Source organism: Notothenia rossii (assembly GCF_949606895.1).
Source record: "Notothenia rossii genome assembly, chromosome: 2".
NCBI lineage: Eukaryota > Metazoa > Chordata > Actinopteri > Perciformes > Nototheniidae > Notothenia > Notothenia rossii.
In genome coordinates this window covers 60,671,967-60,692,026 of record NC_136904.1, presented here as the reverse complement: position 1 = coordinate 60,692,026, position 20,060 = coordinate 60,671,967, and the positions used below count along the sequence as shown (strand labels likewise).

Below are 20,060 nucleotides of genomic sequence, written 5' to 3'. Positions count from 1 at the left end.
AACTTTGTAAGGTCATGGAGGGAAAAGGTTTTGGATAAATAAAAAATAAAAAGAGTAGTAATAACCTTAGTTTTAAATATAAGATCCAAGTTTTTAGGATTTAAGTGAAAGAGTAAGAACCAAAATGTAGGTGAAGAGGCTCAGCGTATCTGCGTCAAAGCACTCTCATTAGGTCATTTTATCAACTATAAGCTATAAAACGGATAGGCTATCGGCCGCCCGAACACAAACTGGAAGCTAATTCCACAAAAGTGGAGCTTGATAAGAAAAGGCTAGAAGGCCAGAGAGAAGAAGTGAGTTTTAAGTGTTGATTTAAAAAACCCTAATGTCTGGGCCGACCTCACGTGGAGGGGCAGAGTGTTCCAGAGCCTAGGGCCCGCTGCTGCGAAGGCTGGGTGCCCTCGGGTTTAAGCCTGGTCTTGGGCACTATCATCAGCAGCTGGTCAGCAGACCTTAAAGCTCTGGCTGGGGTGTAGCGCTGGAGGAGTTTGGCTACATAGGCCGGAGTCAGCCCATTTAGAGCTTTGAAAACAAATAAAAGGATTTTAAAATCTATTCTGAACCGAACTGGAAGCCAGTGCAATGAGGCCAGGATTGGGGTGATGTGGTCACACTTTTTATGGCCAGTGAGAAGACGTGCAGCTGCGTTCTGCACTAGCTGCAGGCGTCTAATTGAGGCCTGGTCCATACCCACATACAGAGCATTGCAGTAATCCAGTCTCGAGGTAACAAAGGCGTTAATAACCCTTTCTAGGTCTTTAAAAGATAAAAACGACTTGGTCTTAGCCAATAGTCGTATTTTAAAAAAGAAGGTCTTGACTACGTTGCTGACCTGCTTATCAAATTTAAAAGCGCTATTGAAGGTCACTCCAAGGTTCATGACAGAGGGGAGGATGTTTTTATTGAGGGAGCCCAGAATATCAACCGTAGAGGCTGGAGGTCGGGGTCCAAAAAAGATGACCTCGGTCTTGCTCTCGTTGAGGTTGAGGAAGTTTTGGCTCAGCCAGGATTTGATCTCTGTTAAGCAGTCCATCAACTGCTGTAGTGAGTTGGCATTTTGATTGAGAGGCAGATAGATCTGTACATCATCAACGTAACAATGGAAGGGGATGTTGTGTTTTGTGAGAATTGAAAACGTTTTAAGAATAGTAGGGCATAATGTTCGAACAATGTTATCAAAAACATCTTAAAGTTATCACCAAACATTTTAAGAATGTTTTTAGAGAACGTTATCCTACCTTTCAGAAGAACATTCTGGGAACCAAAATAAAACTTCCCGATGAAAACATAGAACAGTGAATGGTAACATTCTCAGAATGTTTTTAGAACAAAACATTTCTAGCTGGGGGGAAGTATGGAGTTGGAAGCTGTGATTTCTATGAATAAACCCTCAAGTCAAGAGTTACCTGTGACTACAGGTTTTCATTCAAGGTATTTGAATCCTTTAAAAGCAGGGATGCAAACACAGGTATGGTGAAAAAAGAGAGAACTATTAGAAGCAGGAAAAAAAAGAACAGCGTAATATACCATCTGACAAAGGCCTGTGCTATAATGCTTCAATTAACTGGCTATTCTTTATAATATACTCAGATCAATAGGAGACAGAAATGTTAAGTTATAAATCAAGGCTTTTTATTATTATTTACAGCAGGGGTGGGGAACCTTTTTCCTTTCAATTTTTACAACATCCTCCGAGGGCCCGCCGTACAAATGATTGAACTCAACCTCTGCTTAAAAAAACAAAAATCACAGCCCATTCATTTGGTCTTTCTTTCATGCTGTGCAAAGAAAAAGCAACCTCTTAATCCAGAGATCTCACCATGACTCACGTATGCATGCATGTGCACGGCGTGGCTTGATCACCAAAACAGAAAGATATGGACTCAAGATGTCTGCAAGTGTATTTAGTATCTTATCCATGTGAACATGATTGAAGTGGGGTGGGGGACCTAACCTCCTCTAGGGGGGTCCGGGGGGCATGCTCCCCCGGGAAGATTTCTTTTTTAAATATTGAAGTTAAAAGCATCAATCTGGTGCACTTTGAGAGCAACATGAGGAGATCTATGGATACATCTCTCAACACCCATTTGAAACAGAACTGTAAGCAGATTTTTCTTTTGGGATTTTTTACAAATCACTCCTTTTCAACTCTATTTTTGTTATTTTTAACAACTTTTTTGTTAACAACAATATAGTATTTTATACCTGTTTTTCATTTAGTCACATTAATAACTATAATGATCATATCAAGGTGTGCCTTAAAGGTCACATGTCATGCTTTTCCGGTTATTACCCGTCCCGTTGTGTGTTATGAAGGTTTTTCGGTGCAGAGTCAAAACCCTCAAAGTACACCCTGTAGCGAGTAAACTCTAAAACAGAAAATACCTCCCCAAAACGTCTCGTTGGTGAAACGTCATCATGACGTCACCATCTATTTGATACTTCCGGGTACGTGCTTACGAAAGCACCCCGCTGATTGGTCCAAATTGACCAATCCACACACACACACACTCAGTGCAGGCAGCCCTGCTGATGTCTCCTCCCTGGCTGCAGGCTGATAACAGACAGTTGGGATCGTGCAAAATTCTCTCTGCAGACCCATTCTCACAGCGTTTATCAACCTATAAACATTTTTTCTTACTCAATATCAAGCCACACTTAGTGTTTTTATTTTGGCTGTGACTTTGTGTGTGTCCAGGTTGAGTTTGGCTGTGTTTGGCTGTGTATCGCTAAAAAGAATAACTATTTTGTTTTAAATATTAGGCTGTCTTATTTATTCTCTCTCACACACAACCTGCCACTAACGTTAAACCCCTTTACTATTCAATTAAACACATTCAATGTTTATTTATTGTAAAAGCAATTGGGCTATTTTAATCTCACACCCCCCCCCCCCACACACACACACACACACACACTTCTCCGCCTCATTCTGTTTTCATTTACTCGTTCGTTATCTGACCAGCTTCAATCTTGTAAGCTACTCACTTCGTTTCTTGTAGCCCTCGAAAAGGTTTTGGAGGTTGATGCCATGTCCGCAGCAGCAGAAAGCATTTTCGAATGTTTGAATGAATCACAGTCGGTCGCCACCTTCGATTTTCTCTTATGCTCCAACACACAGTTGCACGGGGTGCAGAATAGTTTCCCCCCACTTTTTGCCCGGTCTTTAGTAGAAATGTTCGTCGGTAAATTAGATGGATTAGATTTTTTCATCTTGGTGTTTTCTCTATCGTGTGAGCTCCACACGTTCACTCTATACAGTGTTGTTTACATTCTGTGATGCGCGAGCTGATGACGTCACGTCAAGACGAGTTAACTTTCTTTTTCTCAACTTTGTGTGGAAAAATGCGGGGATTATGCGGCCTTTTGATAAATATGCGGCCTTTTAAAAATCTGCGCCATTTTGCTGATTATGCGGTAAATTCTGCGATCGCAGAATCACGTTTTTCTGGAGGGTCTAACATATACCACGTGATGACACGTTAGGCTCGTGCTCGTGTTGTGTTCAAGGAACCTGTCCTTGGCCAGGAAAAAAAGGCACTCGCTTGTTTAATTATTTAGCTATGTAGATTTCTTCTTCTTTTTTGAAGTGAGAAGTTGAAGTTGTCCGTCAGTCGGACTGACGGAACGACGCCCCCCCCCCCCCCAAAACGAAAACTCTTCGGTTCTCCACGAATTACAAAAGTCACCCAAATCAACGTTAAAAAAGCGGGAGGCGCCGAAAAGCGACTAATTTGCATCACTGTAAAAGGCAAGTTTGCCTTGTAGACCAAGTGGCCATTTGATAAACGGCCAGTACATTTCCTGTTCAAGAAAAAACAAGATTCTTATTTCCTGTAATACCACCACGCAAGCATCATAGAATTAAGTCCACCTAATTGGCAGACCTAACCTAAAACGTGAGTATTCAAAAGACAGTGACCTCCTGAACAGCAATGATGTTGCTGCCAATCATCCTCCAGTTGATGAATAAGATAAAAGTGATCCTCTGCACTTTACCCAGCCCTCTGATGACTGGCGTTGACAGGGCGGAGACTCTCTGTGAGTTCACAGTGCCCAGAGTGACACTGCCTTAGATGTAGTTGCAGTGACAAGGACAAATGAAACATTTACCCTAATGGAGCAGGAATAAGAGCTGGATGATGGCGGATCATAATGTGAGACACATCCGAGTAGATCTTAGACACATCCGAGTAGTCTTAGAAGAAAGCAACCATAAAAAGATGATTATGAGATGATGAGGGGGAACCAGCTGGGATGCATGGAGAGCTCCAAAAATAAGTTCCATTCACCCTCCTAGGTCATTAGCTCTCCTTTAAAAAGCTCTGCGTGCTGTATGAAATCACCTGAGAACAGAAGGACGGTACAAACAGTATCCATTCAAGAAAATCTACTGCTGATAAATAATTTAATGGGATGAATTATTAAATAATGTTTCCTGGTGTTAGGCTTTTTGAAAGTGTTTTCCTCACGTGGGGAAATTGCCTGAAGTCAAAATGACTCAAGCACAGCTGGAAGATACTGTTGAGCACATGCTGTATATGTGTCATATTATTGGCTGCTCATCTTTATTTTACACTTGTGACATTCGAGTGTATTAGCGCGTCACAATTCTGCTTGCCTTTGCAAACTGAAGGATTTGATTCGAAGAAATAAATCCTTCTAATCTGCCTATTCAGTTTCTGTTGGAAAGTGATGGGTTAAACATCTCTGCGAGTTACTGTGAAGATAGGAGCTGATCGTTGGTCCAGCTATAAATTCACACAGGGCCTGCTTTAGTAACTCAATGAGAGAGTAATGTCAAATGACAGTACAATTAACCAACCATATATTCTCTCTAAATGTGTGGGCTTTATTATCGCAGACTTTATGACAAGTTCCGCCCGCTGCCAAGTTTATGAATGTGTTATAACAACGGTTCAAGCTAGGCGGAAGTAGCTAATTAGCATACGTTCATTCACGATGGCTCACGTCAGTGATAGTGATGACATCGTTGCGAAACTACTAACCGAGTAATTTTCAAGAATGAGTTACACTGATAAATTGGAGTTAATTACCAAAGGGCGACCAACATCACAGCTTAATTTAGTTCAAAAAACCAAACGGTTCGAGAAGCATTTTAATATCGGCAATTATGCCAGATACAACTGGATGACCGGATCAACCAGGGAACAAAAGCTTTACTGCTGGGCAGGGGCGGACTGGGACTAAAATTCAGCCCTGGAAACTGACACAGTCCGGCCACATGAAATGTCAAATGTTAGAAATCCGCTGTTTATTATTTAAAGTTTTACGTCCGATTCGCTCCTTTTTTCCTCTCTGTACACAGCTCCAGTTTGGGCGTTGGCCTGTCATCAGATTTCATTTTTCGTTGCTGCTGTAGCGGAAGTTTAGTAAAATTATTTTTGATTAATACTCCAAATCTCCACCCTCCATAATTGCACTTGCTTCAGTTGCTTGCTACTTTCTAAGGGCGGTGATGACAGTTACAGTGCGAACTGAAGTTGATGCGATTTGATTGGATTGTGAGGCATGGAGGGAGAGTGGCTGTATTGACAAAGTGGTCGTGCAGTGCTACGATGGAGCAGCTGTTATGGCCTCTGGATTGAATTGGGTGCAAGCGAAAGGGGCCCTTTTCATTCACTGCTATGCTCACATCTTAAATCTCGTTTTGGCAAAGGGAGCTTCCAAGATAAGAGAGTGTAACACCTAGATGCAGCGGCGTCCACATGGATCGCGGCAACTCTAGTCAATGGGTGCTATTCCACCAGAGGTGCCGCGTTACGGCTCAGAAGCATCCCAGAAGCGTCTCGGCGCTGTGCTCCGCTCAAAATAGGATTGAAGTCTATTTTTCGGCGAGACGCGAGGCATGGCACAGGCGTCGGGCAGGAAGTGGACCGGTGAGAGCATCCGGCCCATCCCCGAAATAAACACATTTTGCAGACCCTATCCCTCCGTAGTCTTTCAAGTAGGAGGAGAAATGCCAGCGTTCTCCTCCGGTTTACAGGCACTGTGTAAATTATATATATAGAATAATTATGATGATGAATACATTTTTTTACCACTCAAATATAGCAACACATCTTTGATTCATGTCGTTTATAACTGGGAAATTACAATTATTATTAACTTTGTCTGTACAAAGTAGCCTGTCCAGGAAATATGCCCAAATCAACAAAAACTGCGAGCCGGCAGGCAAGATGCTCCGCTTCTGAAATGCTTCTCAAACGCGACCTGTAGGGTATGACACCGGAGGGGGACGGACCAACCGCGGCGCAGACGTGACGCGACACAGACGTGAAACGACGTGACACGACGCAGACGTGACGCGACGCAGACGGACCTAGGGCTAAGGCAGAGTCCTGCATCGGGTTATTTTTTCAAACGCTTTTTTCCGGGTTCGGTTCTGGGTAAAAAAAAGATGATGCGGGTCGGGTCGCGGGTGTTGCATAATAAATATATTAAAATAATAATAATTTAGTTTAATGTTTAAATCCTCAGACCTCTCCCCCGCGGGACCGCGCTTAATCATAACCTCTGCGGCGCATCAATCTGCTGCTGAGCGCGCCACATTCTAGATGGCTGAGCTGAAAGCGGAGCTCGGAGAATACAGCATTTTCAATAACACTTCCTCAAGAGCGAAATCCAACGTCTGGGAGGCTTTTGGTGTCATCCTAGATGTAGAAAATAACCAACATCCTATGCTTTTTGAGACAAATATGCAACTGCGTGTGTTAATAATTGCACGTTTTCACTGCTCATAAGATATGCGGGTTCGGGTCGGTTTGCGGATCTTCTGCCGACGGGTCGGGTCGGTTTGTGTAACTGATTGGCAATATGTGCGGGTGGCGGGCGGGCTCGGTATTGCACGTCGCAGGTGCGGGACTTGAAAATCAGACTCATGCAGGACTCCTAGGCCACCTTTTTCAGCCGTTTAGCAAAGCGCACCAAGCTACTGGATGATATTTGCCAGCCGGCAGCTCCTACTCGCTGGTGCTTTCATTCTCGCTTGGTGTGCACAGTGGCAGAGAAGACCAGGGAATTGAGAGAGGTAAGATAATAATAATAATAATAACAATAATAATAATGACCGTAATGAAAATATTAACAATAATAAAGAAATGATATAGTGTTGGAAACGACCCACTCATAAAAACATGAACATGAACATGATCTTTGTTTTCACAATAAAAGTGTAGTTTCTCAGTGAATGTCCTGTACTGGTCTTACAATCTCATAACCTAAGCTTTTAATGTTCCTCTTGGATGTTCTTCTTGACCCTCAGAGAAGGAGAAAATGTTGAATTGTGTCTTTCAGGCATGTCCTTTCCTAACGAAAATTACAGGAAACATATTATTGAAGAACAAGTGTGTTAATTATTTTGTAATTGTAAAGTTTTTTTTTTATTTCAACAGTGAGCTACAAAGACAATCAGATGATGAATGAACAGTATGACATTCATCAACATTGAAATATATTTTATTATCAAAATAATATTTAACTGTTATGAAAACGTAGTGCAACTGTAGAAGCTTGCTCTGTTGTCTCACTGAAAGAATAACTTTGACCACGTTTTTACAGACAATATTGAGAGATAAATAGTAGCAGTTCTCACTATGTGTTAAATATCTTTGCCTTCAATACATTAAATTAGAAAGCTGACAAAATCATATTGCTTGTTAACATCTAAATGTAACCTTTTCCATGGAAAAAACCCTCAACTTCACTGATGTGTAGGTGATCTAGTATTGTTTAATGGAAGGTATATCAGTGTATTAAAGTCAATACTTAATTTATTTAAGCCAATATATTTCTTGATTCTTTGTACAGTATGAAAAAAAGAGTCTTTGTACCTGAGCTGAAGTTCACTGCTGTGAGGAGTCCAGTTCTGTCTCTCACTCTCTGGTCCAGCCTGCCTGCATCACCTGGACACCTAAAACAAACAGATATAAAGTACCATGTGTACAAATAATATAACTGATTCTCTTCTGTTGAACGTGGTGGATTGTGTATTGTCCGATTCAGGGTCCTTTTTATTTTACTGTAACTTTGGAAGAACAAATGAAATGGAATGAAGAAGCTTAATTTGAATTGAAGCACACTAATATTGATCTAATATTTTTAACAAATCATCCCTAAAGCATTGACTAGGCTATTCATCGTCCTTAACATGTTGAACCCATCCCTTTTTTTTCAAATCTCAGGCTCGAAAATTACATTTCCAGAACAAATGACCATAACTACACTTCTAAAAGGGGAAAATTAATAATCTTTTTTATCAAAGTAATGATAAACCTGTGAGTTGGATGTAGAAAAGTCAGAATCAATATAAATGTTTTTTATTTAAAAAAAAATTCAGATTGAACATAGTAAAAAACTGTAAATTATAGTGTACGTCCAAAACATTTTTTTGCTTATAGTGAAAACCACCCTTGGATGATGGGTTAGTAGACTAAAAGCTTTAGGAATCCAAAGTACAACATATAATAAGTACCCTGTATCAAGATTGATGCAAAACAAGTTACATTTGACCTTTTTTAGAGAAGTTTAGCACAAAAAAAAACACTTCTGGGGTCATTTGGGTGGATTTTCCATATCTCTGGGCCCCCTTGGTCTATTTTGATGATTGACATCTCTTTTTAACAGCTAGAGTCAAAGGAATTGAGGGAAAGTTCCACATACACACACAGGTTACCAAATAAGGAGTGAGAGTGACGCATAGCCAAAACCGGAGTTGTGACACACTCTGGTGGCTACCATTAGCAGCTAATTTTTATTCTCCAATTTTTGCATTCAAATGGAATTATGGATTATCAATATTTTCTTCAAAGTGACAGACACATTGGATTAACCTATGGATTAACCTTCAGCCGTGTTTTTTCTCGTTTTAATGCCATTGAACACAACTTTTGATCAGAATAACAGCTAAAGTGAGCATATCTCCTTGTTTTACTACCTAAAGCTACTCGTGTGTTGTCTGTATTTGATTCCCCTGTCACGAGTTCTGATCGCTCAGTGATGATCCCTATACTTCTATAATCTGTGGAATCTCAGGATGTTATCATCTCTTTCGACTCCACTTCGAGTGATAGAATTACTAACAAAGGACTGCTAACAGAGCACTTATATACTAATAAAGGACTGGCTTATCTAAAGCCAGTTGAGTAGCACTTGAAATGTTTGGCTCTATGAAACCTGATGTACTTATTTGATTCTGTTTTCTTCAAGGTTGTATCTTCTTGGTCGAATGCACTTATTGTAAGTCGCTTTGGATAAAATCGTCAGCTAAATTTAATGTAATGTTATCTAAGCTTGTTTGTGCAGATCCAATAAGTATATTGATTGGTGTAGCTAGAGGTCTGTGCTAACGGCCTTAAGATTTTTTCGCTCGTGGCTAATTCAGAGGCTCAGTGTTAGCTTTGTGTTTTAAAAAAAAAAAGGAAAAAAAAGATCAGTTAGCTGAGTTTCTTCCCGTTAAATGGATGTGAAACATTCATAGTTTGTTAAATATTAAGAAGCCCTCAGACGCCGTTTCCTGCAGATGATGCGTTTTTCCGCCCTGAGGCGGGTCGATGGGGTTCAACAGGTTAAATGCAGGCATTTCACGTTCTACAGCCACAATTAGTCGGTTTCACAAGTGTAATGAAAATCAAATAAATAGCAAGCATTGGTATTACCAATGCTTACTATTTATTTGATACCAATTTGGTAATACAATTAATAAAAACAACAAGGTTTGGGTTCGTTCTTCAGATATGAATGTGACGTTAACGTGTAAGCTCAGAACTCCAGCTCAACCAACCATATTGTAATATCTAAGTAATCATCTTGAAATATGACATTAATAATTGCAATATACACACATCTTATTGTGAGGTTGATTTCACATACACTACGCTGCTCTTCAACACTAATTTGACGTTAGCTTGTCTACATAATCGATCATAGAGAATTTAAATTAACTTTAGCGATGCATACAGTTACCTACATAATAAAATATCTCTCTAACTTACAAGGATGACCTTATTTTACCAACCTCAAACAGAAGCCGTTTGTTCTACAGTATTAACCCACTTAACGCTTAACACTTCTCTATTAGGTTTTAACTTGGAGGCTACGATTAGCATCATTAGCACAGGTGTAGCTAGCTACCACTCGCTTACACGCTAACCCAAGCCTAAACATTCATTACGTAGCTGATTTAAATCATAAACACATAAAGTACTCAAATTTCACTTACCGTAAAACCGCATTCATGCACCGTCTGTTTTAACCGCAGAGCGAGTCACAATAGTCCGATACAAGCATGAAGAACAAACAACCACGGCCGAGTTCAAGTTATGTTCCCCCGATGAACTGAGCAGGCAGAGTCCCTGTAGTATCACGGAGCTGCTAGCAGAGAGACAGGAAGCTATCAGCAGCAGTCACTGGACAGAGCTGTCACTCAATGTGACCACGCCCTAATTTATGCATAACTTTAAGATTGAATATTAATTAAAGAAATGAGTTGAGAAACAATTCACCCCCCAATCCATATTCATGAAGGGGGCATCTAACTATACAGAGTATTTTCTTTTGAACCACGATGTAAACATGTTTATTTCTGCTGTAAAGTTGGGCATTTTAACATGGGGGTCTATGCAAATTGCTCCCTTCTGCAGACTGCTGCTACTGGCCACTATATGAACTGCAGTTTGAGGCACTTCCTTATTGGCCTCCCGGCTCTGCCCCAGAGTTTGCCGCTTGGCTGTGATGTAATAACCAAGCGGCAAACTCTGGGGAACAGCCGGGACACCAATACGGAAGTGCAACACACTGCAGTTCATACATGGGCCGCTAGGGACTGACTGCAGAAAGGAGCAATTTCCATAGACCCCCATGTTAAAATGCCCAACTTTACAGCAGAAAAAAACATGTTTCTACCCATGGATGCAATAAATATTATTATCTATATTAGGGGTCGGCAACCCGCGGCCCGCGGGCCGCATGCGGCCCTTTAAGCCCTCTGCTCTGGTTCCCTTGAGCTTAGACAAAAAATAACAAGGAAATAAAATAAAAGTATTTGTAGGACTATTTATATTTTGTTGCATGGTTGAAAATGTTTTGTATCTTGTATTTTGACACACTGTGACACATACATTTGACACACTGTGACACATAAATAAAAAACAAAACGCTTTTAATTAGGTCAACTAAAATATGCGTCACATCCTGCTTCGGTCCCGCACGAGCGCCTTTTCCTGCGTGTGAATAACCTGACCCCCGGCTCGATGAGCGAACTATGGATAAATCAAAGAAAAGTACCGGAGGAACACAGGATTTAATTCTGTGTGGACAGTTATATGCTTTCACAGCAAACGATGCTGGTTTACCGGTATGTTTGATATGTAGAGAGAAGTTGTCAAAGGTGCTGCAGCCTTTACGTATCGAGGAACAACAAGGGAGAGGAAGACAGCTGACAATCTTCAGTCATAATTCAATGGGGTATGTAATTTATTTCAGAAAACACTTTTTGTTATATTCCATGGAATGCTCTTAACGTCCCTATAGCAATGAATATATTAAATGCTTTGACAATAAATACATACAAAAATTAATCTCTGGAACCCGTAGCGCTGTAAAAAGCACGACCAATCATTTTAGCCGGCCCGGCTAAAATAACTGGATGGCCTACCTGCCTGTCATCCTTCCATCTGTGCACGAACCAAGCGGCAAACTCTGTGGAAGAGCCGGGACGCCAATACGGAAGTGGCACACACTGCAGTTCATATATTGGCCGATATGGACTGACTGCAGAAAGGAGCAATTTCCATAGACCCCCATGTTAAAATGCCCAACTTTACAGCAGAAAAAAACATGTTTCTATCCATGGATGCAATAAATATTATTATGAATATAGTTAGATTCCACCTTCATGATTATGGATCTGTGAGTGAATTGTTTTCTAACACAAACCTTTTATTTATATTAGGTCTTAACGTTTTTGCATAAATTAGGCATGGTCACATTGAGTGACGGCTCTGTGAAGTGACTGCTGCTGCTAGCTTCTTGTCTCTCTGCTAGCTGCTCCGTGAAGCTACAGGCAGGCACTCTGCCTGTTCAGCTCATCCAGGGAACCGGCTTGCCCCCGGCCGTGTTTGTGTGTTCTTCATGCTTATATATCGGACTATTGTGACTCGCTCTGCGGTTGAAACAGACGGTGCATGAATGCGGTTTTGTGGTAAGTGAAATTCGAGTACTTATTTATGTGTTAATGATTTTAATCAGTTACGTAATTAATGTTACGGCTTGGGTTAGCGTGTAAGCTAGTGGTAGCTACATCGGTGCTAACGATGCTAATAGTAGCCTCCAAGTTAAAATCATAGACTATATATAAACGTTAAAACGAAATAGACAAGTGTTAAGTGGGCTAATACTGTACAACAAACGGCCTCTGTTTGAGGTTGATAAAATAAGGTCATCCTTGTAACTTAGAGAGATGATTATTCTTTAGGTAGGAACTGTATGCATCACTAAGGTTAATTTAAATTGGCTATGCTCAAGTATGTAGACAACTAATGTCGAAGTAGTGTATGTGAAATCAACCTCACAATAAGATGTGTGTATATTACAATTATTAATGTCATATTTCAAGATGATTACTTAGATATTACAATATGATTGGTTGAGCTGGTGTTCATTATTGAGCTTACACGTTAACATCAGTCATCTGAAGAACGAACCCAAACCTTGTTGTTTTTATTAATTGCATTACCAAATGGGTATCAAATAAACAGCAAGCATTGGTAACACAACTTCCAAAGTTATAGTAAAATAAAAAGGACCCTGACTCGGACAATACACAATCCAACATGTTCAACAGAAGATAATCAGTTATATTGTTTATACACATGGTACTTTACATATATATCTGTTTGTTTAAGGTGTCCAGGTGATGCAGACAGGCTGGACCAGAGAGTGAGAGACAGAACTGGACTCCTCACAGCAGTGAACTTCAGCACAGGTACAAATACTATTTTTTTCATACTGTACAAAGAATCAAGAAAGATATTGGTTTAAATAGATGAAGTATTGACTTTAATACACTGATATACATTCCATTAAACAATACTAGATCACCTACACACCAGTGAAGTTGAGGGTTTTTTCTGTGCAAAAAGTTACATTTAGATGTTAACAAGCAATATGATTTTGTCAGCTTTCTGATTTAATGTATTGAAGGCTAAGATATTTAACACATAGTGAGAACTGCTATTATTTATCTCTCAATATTGTCTGTAAAAAACGTGGTAAAAGTTATTATTTCAGTGAGACAACAGAGCAAGCTTCTACAGTTGCACTACGTTTTGATAACAGTTAAATATTATTTTGAAAATAACATATATTTCAATGTTGATGAACTTCATACTTTTCATTCATTTGATTTGATTTGATGTTACTTGTTAGACGCTTTTATCCAAAGCGACTTACATACTCAATACTGTGGGCAATCCCCACAGGAGCAATTTGGGGTGAAGTGTCTTACCCAGGGACACAACGACATGCTGACTGCAGTGGGGTTTGAACCTGTGATACGAACACCAACGCACTAGTCCATTGCGCCACATGCCTCCCATTCATAATCTGATTGTCTTTGTAGCTCCCTGTTGAAATAAAAAAAAAACATTACAATTACAAAATAATTATATCTACAGCCCCTAAACAGACAAACACACTGCTTTCATAAACAACACACTTGTTCCGCAATAATATTTTTTATGTTTCCTGTAGTTTTTGTTAGGAAAGGACATGCCTGAAAGACACGACATTTTCTCCTTCTCTGAGGGTCAAGAAGAACATCCAAGAGGAACATTAAAAGCTGATGTTATGAGATTTTAAGACCAGTACACTGAGAAACTACTTTTATTGTAAAAACAGTCAGCTGATGGAATGCAGCTATTTCCACATCTACACTCCATCAGCTGATTATTTCTATTTGCCTCGCTTTATGAGCTTCACATCACTTGTGCCTTGTACCGCAGAGTTTGCAACGTCACAAATAAATGGGGCCAATCTTCAGTCAGATGTGAATGTGTAATCTAACTTTTTCAGTAAGAATAATGGATGAAAGGAGTGCAAATACAAATACAATTTATTGAAATGTGAACCAAAACTTAATCAAACATGTTTTAAATAAAAAGCACATATGGACAGAAGGTGTAAACTATTAAAGTAAACACATTTAGTCAAATAAACTGACAGACTAGGCCTGTGCAGTTGGTATCAGCTTTGCCCAGCATGGGCTCCTCCATCAGACCTGGTCCTCCTCGCAGAGGAAAGACCCTCAGTCCTCTCCAAACCAACAGACAGGACGTCCATCACACGGAGGTTTCTCCCTGAAGTCTCTGCAGCTTTCTGGACATCACGCTGTCTCAATCCGTCCACACTGAAGCTTTAGACAATAAGAAACATAAAGTTGACTGTTGAGTTGCTCAGTTTTTTTAGATTGACAATTCTATTACTGTATAACTAATATATCAGGTTAAGAGGCACATTCAAATAAAGATTGGTCTTTAAATACATGTTGTCTTTTGAATTGTTTAGACCCTCCAGAAAAACGCGGGCAAAAATCCTTGATTATGCCGGCTAAAATCCTTGATTATGCAATTAAACATGCAGGGTTTTTATGTGATTTTATGCGGTGAAACTGCGGAAAGTTGCGAAATATGCGGGAAAAATTATCGATTTTTTTTTTAATATTGGGCTGTCTTATTTATTCTCTCTCACACACAACCTGCCACTAACGTTAAACCCCGTTACTATTCAATTAAACACATTCAATGTTTATTTATTGTAAAAGCAATAGGGCTATTTTAATCTCTCACACACACACACACACTCACACACACACACACACACACAAACACACCCCCCCCCCCACACACACACACACTTCTCCGCCTCATTCTGTTTTCATTTACTCGTTCGTTATCTGACCAGCTTCAATCTTGTAGGCTACTCACCTCGTTTCTTGTAGCCCTCGAAAGGGTTTTGGAGGTTGATGCCACGTGAACGTGAGTTGTTTGGCTTTCTTGTCCGCAGCAGCAGAAAGCATTTTCGAATGTTTGAATGAATCAAAGTGGGTCGTCACCGTCGATGTTCTCTTATGCTCCAACACACAGTTGCACGGGGTGCAGAATAGTTTCCCCCCACTTTTTGCCCAGTCTTTAGTAGAAATGTTCGTCGGCAAATGAGATGGATTACATATTTTCATCTTGGTGTTTTCTCTATCGTGTGAGCTCCACACGTTCACTCTATACAGTGTTGTTTACATTCTGTGATGCGCGAGCTGATGACGTCAAGACGAGTTAACTTTTTTTTTTCAACTTTGTGTGGAAAAATGCGGGGATTATGCGGCCTTTTGATAAATATGCGGCCTTTTAGAAATCTGCGCCATTTTGCTGATTATGCGGTAAATTCTGCGATCGCAGAATCGCGTTTTTCTGGAGGGTCTAATTGTTTGTCTAAAGTCAAGGATCTAGAACTGGTACTTAGTTTTAATGATACAGTCTGGTTATTATGCTGTTTGGAGGAGGCCTCACAGGTAAGAGCACTAACTAGCTACCATCACATGTACCTTAGCTTGACTTAAATGTATTAAACGTATAATTAAGTGATATCAAAATATAAATAACTAATGTCATGCAAACATATTAATATTTGCTTGATTCCAGTGTTGAATTTAGCACAATTGCATACAAACGTTAAGGGATTTTAAGATTCTGAAGTATTATGCTAAAAACTCAATAACTTAGATTATTATTTATAGTTTTGCTGAATAGTTTCATGTCCACTTACCTTAGAAACGTAAAATGCCACGGCAGTGTGCAGATGGGGAGCATGTTAGCTTAGCTTGGTAGCTTCAGCTAGCTCTGGAACTTTCAGCTCGGTGGCAGCAGGTCCCGCCTCGGCTCCGCCTCTTTGCCCTTATTTGGAGCAGGCTGGAGAAGGCGGGAGTTGAACTCTGACGTCACTGTCGAGCCGTTAGTGGCCTACTAAGGGCTTCTCGGCAACTCTGCAGAATCCTATGGGTGACGTCACGGACCCTACGTCCATTTATATATACAGTCTATGGCACAAACTTATCTCGTGCCCTCATTGGTCATGTGCGCGTTTGTGCGTGTTGGAGGAGGGGCTCTGTAAGAAAGTCTAAAGGAAGAGGCAGATTTTTTCCGGTTGTGTATTTTCAAATTCTAGTGCACTCGAGCTGGTTTCTCCATTCTTACCTACCCTACCTTTAACTCTTTTTAGGGTGCAGCTATATGTTTTATTTATTTCAAAGTGGGCCCATTTTAATAATGTTTTTTTTTCCTTCAAATGTGCAGAGGACTCCCCAAGTGCTTTGTTTAATTTATTTTAAAGTAGGCCTGTGTATTATTTTTAATTCACCTTATAGGAGTTCTTTGTTTCTTATTAGAGGTTAACAGTTTTATATAATGTAATAAATAGCCTAATAAATGCAAAAAAACTGTTTTTGTCTTAAATACAACTTTATTAGCTATCAAGCTATGACATATGTTTTGCGGCTCCAGACAAAAAAATGTTTTGGAAAAAGGAGCAAAATGGCTCTTTTGGTCAAAAAGTTTGCAGAACCCTGATCTATATAGTTAGATTCCACCTTCATGATTATGAATCTGTGAGTGAATTGTTTTCTAACACGACCCTTTTATTCATATTAGGTCTTAACGTTTTTGCATAAATTAGGGCGTGGTCACTTTGATGGACATGTACATGCGTCACTGTCAGCGAACAGCAACTTGTCAACTCTGCTAGGCTACAACCATAGAGGCTACAACGTTAGTTAGTCATAGTACTGTACTTGACCCTTTAGCTTTAGCCGTGTTCGTGGTGATTGTGCCTTTTAGGGAATATTGTTACAAATACCAGACAATTAAAATGTCGTGCTGTGCGCTTGAATGTACTAACAGAACTTCCAAGAAGTCTAAAATCATAATATTATACGTGTTAATCCCGTTCGCAGGTGTTTGTGTGCTTGGTAGCTTAGCTTGTTACTTATTAGCCAGCTAAGGACGTAACTAACCCTTTATACATACATATACATTTTAGTTTATGATTCAGCCTTGGGTAAGACTTTTATAGTCTATGGCTATGACGCCCATAATGCTAAACGGGATCCAATGTTAATAGGGGACCCAATTATCCCAGTGGTGGCCGCCGGAGCTAACGGAGCCGCAGGGAGCTAGCTCCAGCCGGCGTCCCGGAGCTAGCCCACTGCGGCTCCGTTAGGTCCGGGCGGCGGAGTCCGGCGTAATAACTGGAGATCAAGGAATGCAGCGAAACGCAGACTAAGTTTGCCTGCTGTAGTATTAGCTAAATAAATTATGTTGAACAAGGCTTATTAAGCTGAACATCGCCACAATTGTTCTGCTATGTATCGGTACTTATTTTCTTAACGTGTGAATGACAAGCATTAAGAATAACAAAATATAGCTAATTATCTTGCAGATTGTCTCATTTGATTATGAATGTAACGTTTAGGGAACTACACTGTTAGCAGAAACTTGGTATGCATGTATTTCATGTTAGCTTAGCTTCTTAGCCTGAGCTAGCTCTGTTTACTTCCAGTTCGGAGGCAGCAGGTCCCGCCTCGGCTCCGCCTCTTTGCCCTTATTTGGAGCAGGCGGGATTAGACTCTGACGTCGCTGTCAAGCCGTTAGTGGCCGACTCCGCCTACTAAGGGCTTCTCGGCAACTCTGCAGAATCCTATGGGTGATGTCACGGACACTACGTCCATTTATATACAGTCTATGGTAATAACTCTTATTTTTTTCTTATTTTCGAAGGAAGGGGGGGTCAGAGGGCCTAGGTAGAAAAGTCACGGCTCGCCACTGCTGTCAACTCACCCTGCCTTTCCTCCTCTGTACAGTCAGAAATGTAGGGACTGTGCACAAATTATTAGTGGGGAAAGGAAACATAAAGAGGGTATTGTCATTGTATGATGGAATTGTAGTCTGGCTTTGTTGGACAGTCACATTAATTATATTAGTCATTGACAAATATTATATAGCAGCTTCGAAGTTTGAGATTTTCTGTAACAAAAGATATGAAAAGTCACATCGAAAAAGTAAACATTTTTAAATGAAGGACATGCTTTAATGTTCAAAAAGCTCTTTATTTTTCTCATACTGCCTATCAATCAATCAATCAATCAATGTTTATTTATATAGCCCAATATCACAAATGTTACATTTGTCTCAGTGGACTTCACAGTTTGTACAGAATATCAGTATGACAATACGACACCCTCTGTCCTTAGACCCTCACATCGTACAAGGAAAAACTTCCAGAGAAAACCCCACAGTTTAAAGGGAAAAATGGGAGAAACCTCAGGGAGAGCAACAGAGGAGGGATCCCTCTCCCAGGACGGACAGACGTGCAATAGATGCCGTGTGTAAATTGAAAAGATAATACATTTGCAACATAGATAGTCCAAATGTTTTGAAATGCATGTGTGTATAATAAGAAGATGAATCCACGAGGATATCCATCCAGGACTTATGATCCAGGACCGCAGCCACGTCTCAAGATCCAGGACTCGCAATCCATGACACAGGACCGCAGGATCATCCATGACTCCGGATCCCGGCGCCTACTGTACCTCTTCAGTATTACCTCGAGTACAGACAACATTTCCCACTCATCAAGTTAGGTGACAGTTTCAGCAGCACAGTTTCACACACTATACGTATTCTCTTTTTCCACAGTTGTTAAACAGCAGCCTCGTTTCATATCCCATAAACCACCTTACCAGTGGCCATTTGGCCATCAGAGAAAACTCGACCTAAACCATTCTTTCACCTACTTTAAGTAGAGTTAAATTAACATATTTATCAAAATGTTTTTCATTTCATTCTCATACAGTCCCTTAAGTCAAAAGATACTTAGCCAAGTCAGATTTCAAAAGAACTCTACATTTATAAGCAATTCTCAGAAAATCCAAAAAGAGTTAAAATAAAAAGTCTTGTTTTAAATGATGCACTAACTTTTCCATCTTAGCTTAGCATCAGGATGTTTCTTTTGTTTTCAATTTCAAATTGAAAATGTGCATCATAACAACTGGATGTAAACACACCTAGTGACTCAAGAGGAGTCTGGAGGCCTCAGAAGTGGAAAAGTGAAATGTGTCAACTTCTCACCGCTCGGCCCACCTCATGTGTAATTCAGTCGGGCTGAGCTCCACAGTAGAGACCTTCTCCTCCGAGTAAGACTTGGATACCCACTCCCAAAAAAACATGCACTCAGACACCGCTACCTTTCCAAAGCACCATTATTTAGATGCCTTCACCCGTGGATGACAGATTAGTATTCAGGCTGGGCTACATTTGGACTACATTTGTTGTTCGGGTGAAGCATGAAGCCCATGCTAATTCAGCTGGAGAATCTTCAAGTTTCCTAAGTGGGCCTCGGAAAAATGTTATAAACTAAATGTGGTGAATTAGCCTCCAATTTCTCCCCGGCACCGCTGTCGTCATGCATATTATGGGGTGTCTGAGAAAAACATTGTTTTGACACAGTCGCCGAACATGTTGTAAAGCGCAAATCAAAGTCTTCTCCATGGCAACATAGTCAACTGTCACCAGCCTAATTAAAATGCCATGTTTGCCTTGGAGAGAGGAATGCATATATCAACAAGCAGCGAAAACACCGAAGGTGCCAGGCAGCTCAGTAATGGGCTCATATTTTTTCATGTGAATGAGTTCAGCCAAGACAAAATCTCCAAGGCCAACTCTTTCTCCATCCCTCATCTTGGTTTTTACTCCGCAGTTGCATAATGACATCAGATAGACGTCTCCGACAAAGGAAACATTGGAAAAAGCTTAACCGTGACAAATGATATTCTGTCGTGATGACTTCAATATCCATCAGTGTCAGCTGTCTGAAACTATCTTATTAGGAGGCAATAATACAATTATTTTCTAGAGGATGAAAGTCGTCCCACTTCATGTAAGTGTGAGTGTTCATTTGATAGTCGTTAAATATCAATGATATTAGATCAAAAA

At 40.3% G+C, this 20,060-nt stretch overlaps 1 protein-coding gene and 2 long non-coding RNA genes across 3 annotated transcripts in view; 1 reads left to right on the top strand and 2 right to left on the bottom strand.

Moving 5' to 3' along the window:
- Window positions 1-20,060, bottom strand: part of LOC307029173 (uncharacterized protein) — a 426,810-nt gene that overhangs the window by 172,737 nt on the left and 234,013 nt on the right. The gene's annotated exons all lie outside the window — the stretch shown is intronic.
- On the top strand, window positions 12,029-14,557 carry LOC307028502. Its single transcript, XR_013805000.1, has 3 exons — window positions 12,029-12,220; window positions 12,924-13,003; window positions 13,781-14,557. It is a non-coding gene; the product is annotated as an uncharacterized lncRNA (long non-coding RNA).
- On the bottom strand, window positions 14,114-16,405 carry LOC307028503. The gene is made up of 2 exons (XR_013805001.1): window positions 15,838-16,405; window positions 14,114-14,431 (listed from the first exon to the last, which is right to left on the bottom strand). It is a non-coding gene; the product is annotated as an uncharacterized lncRNA (long non-coding RNA).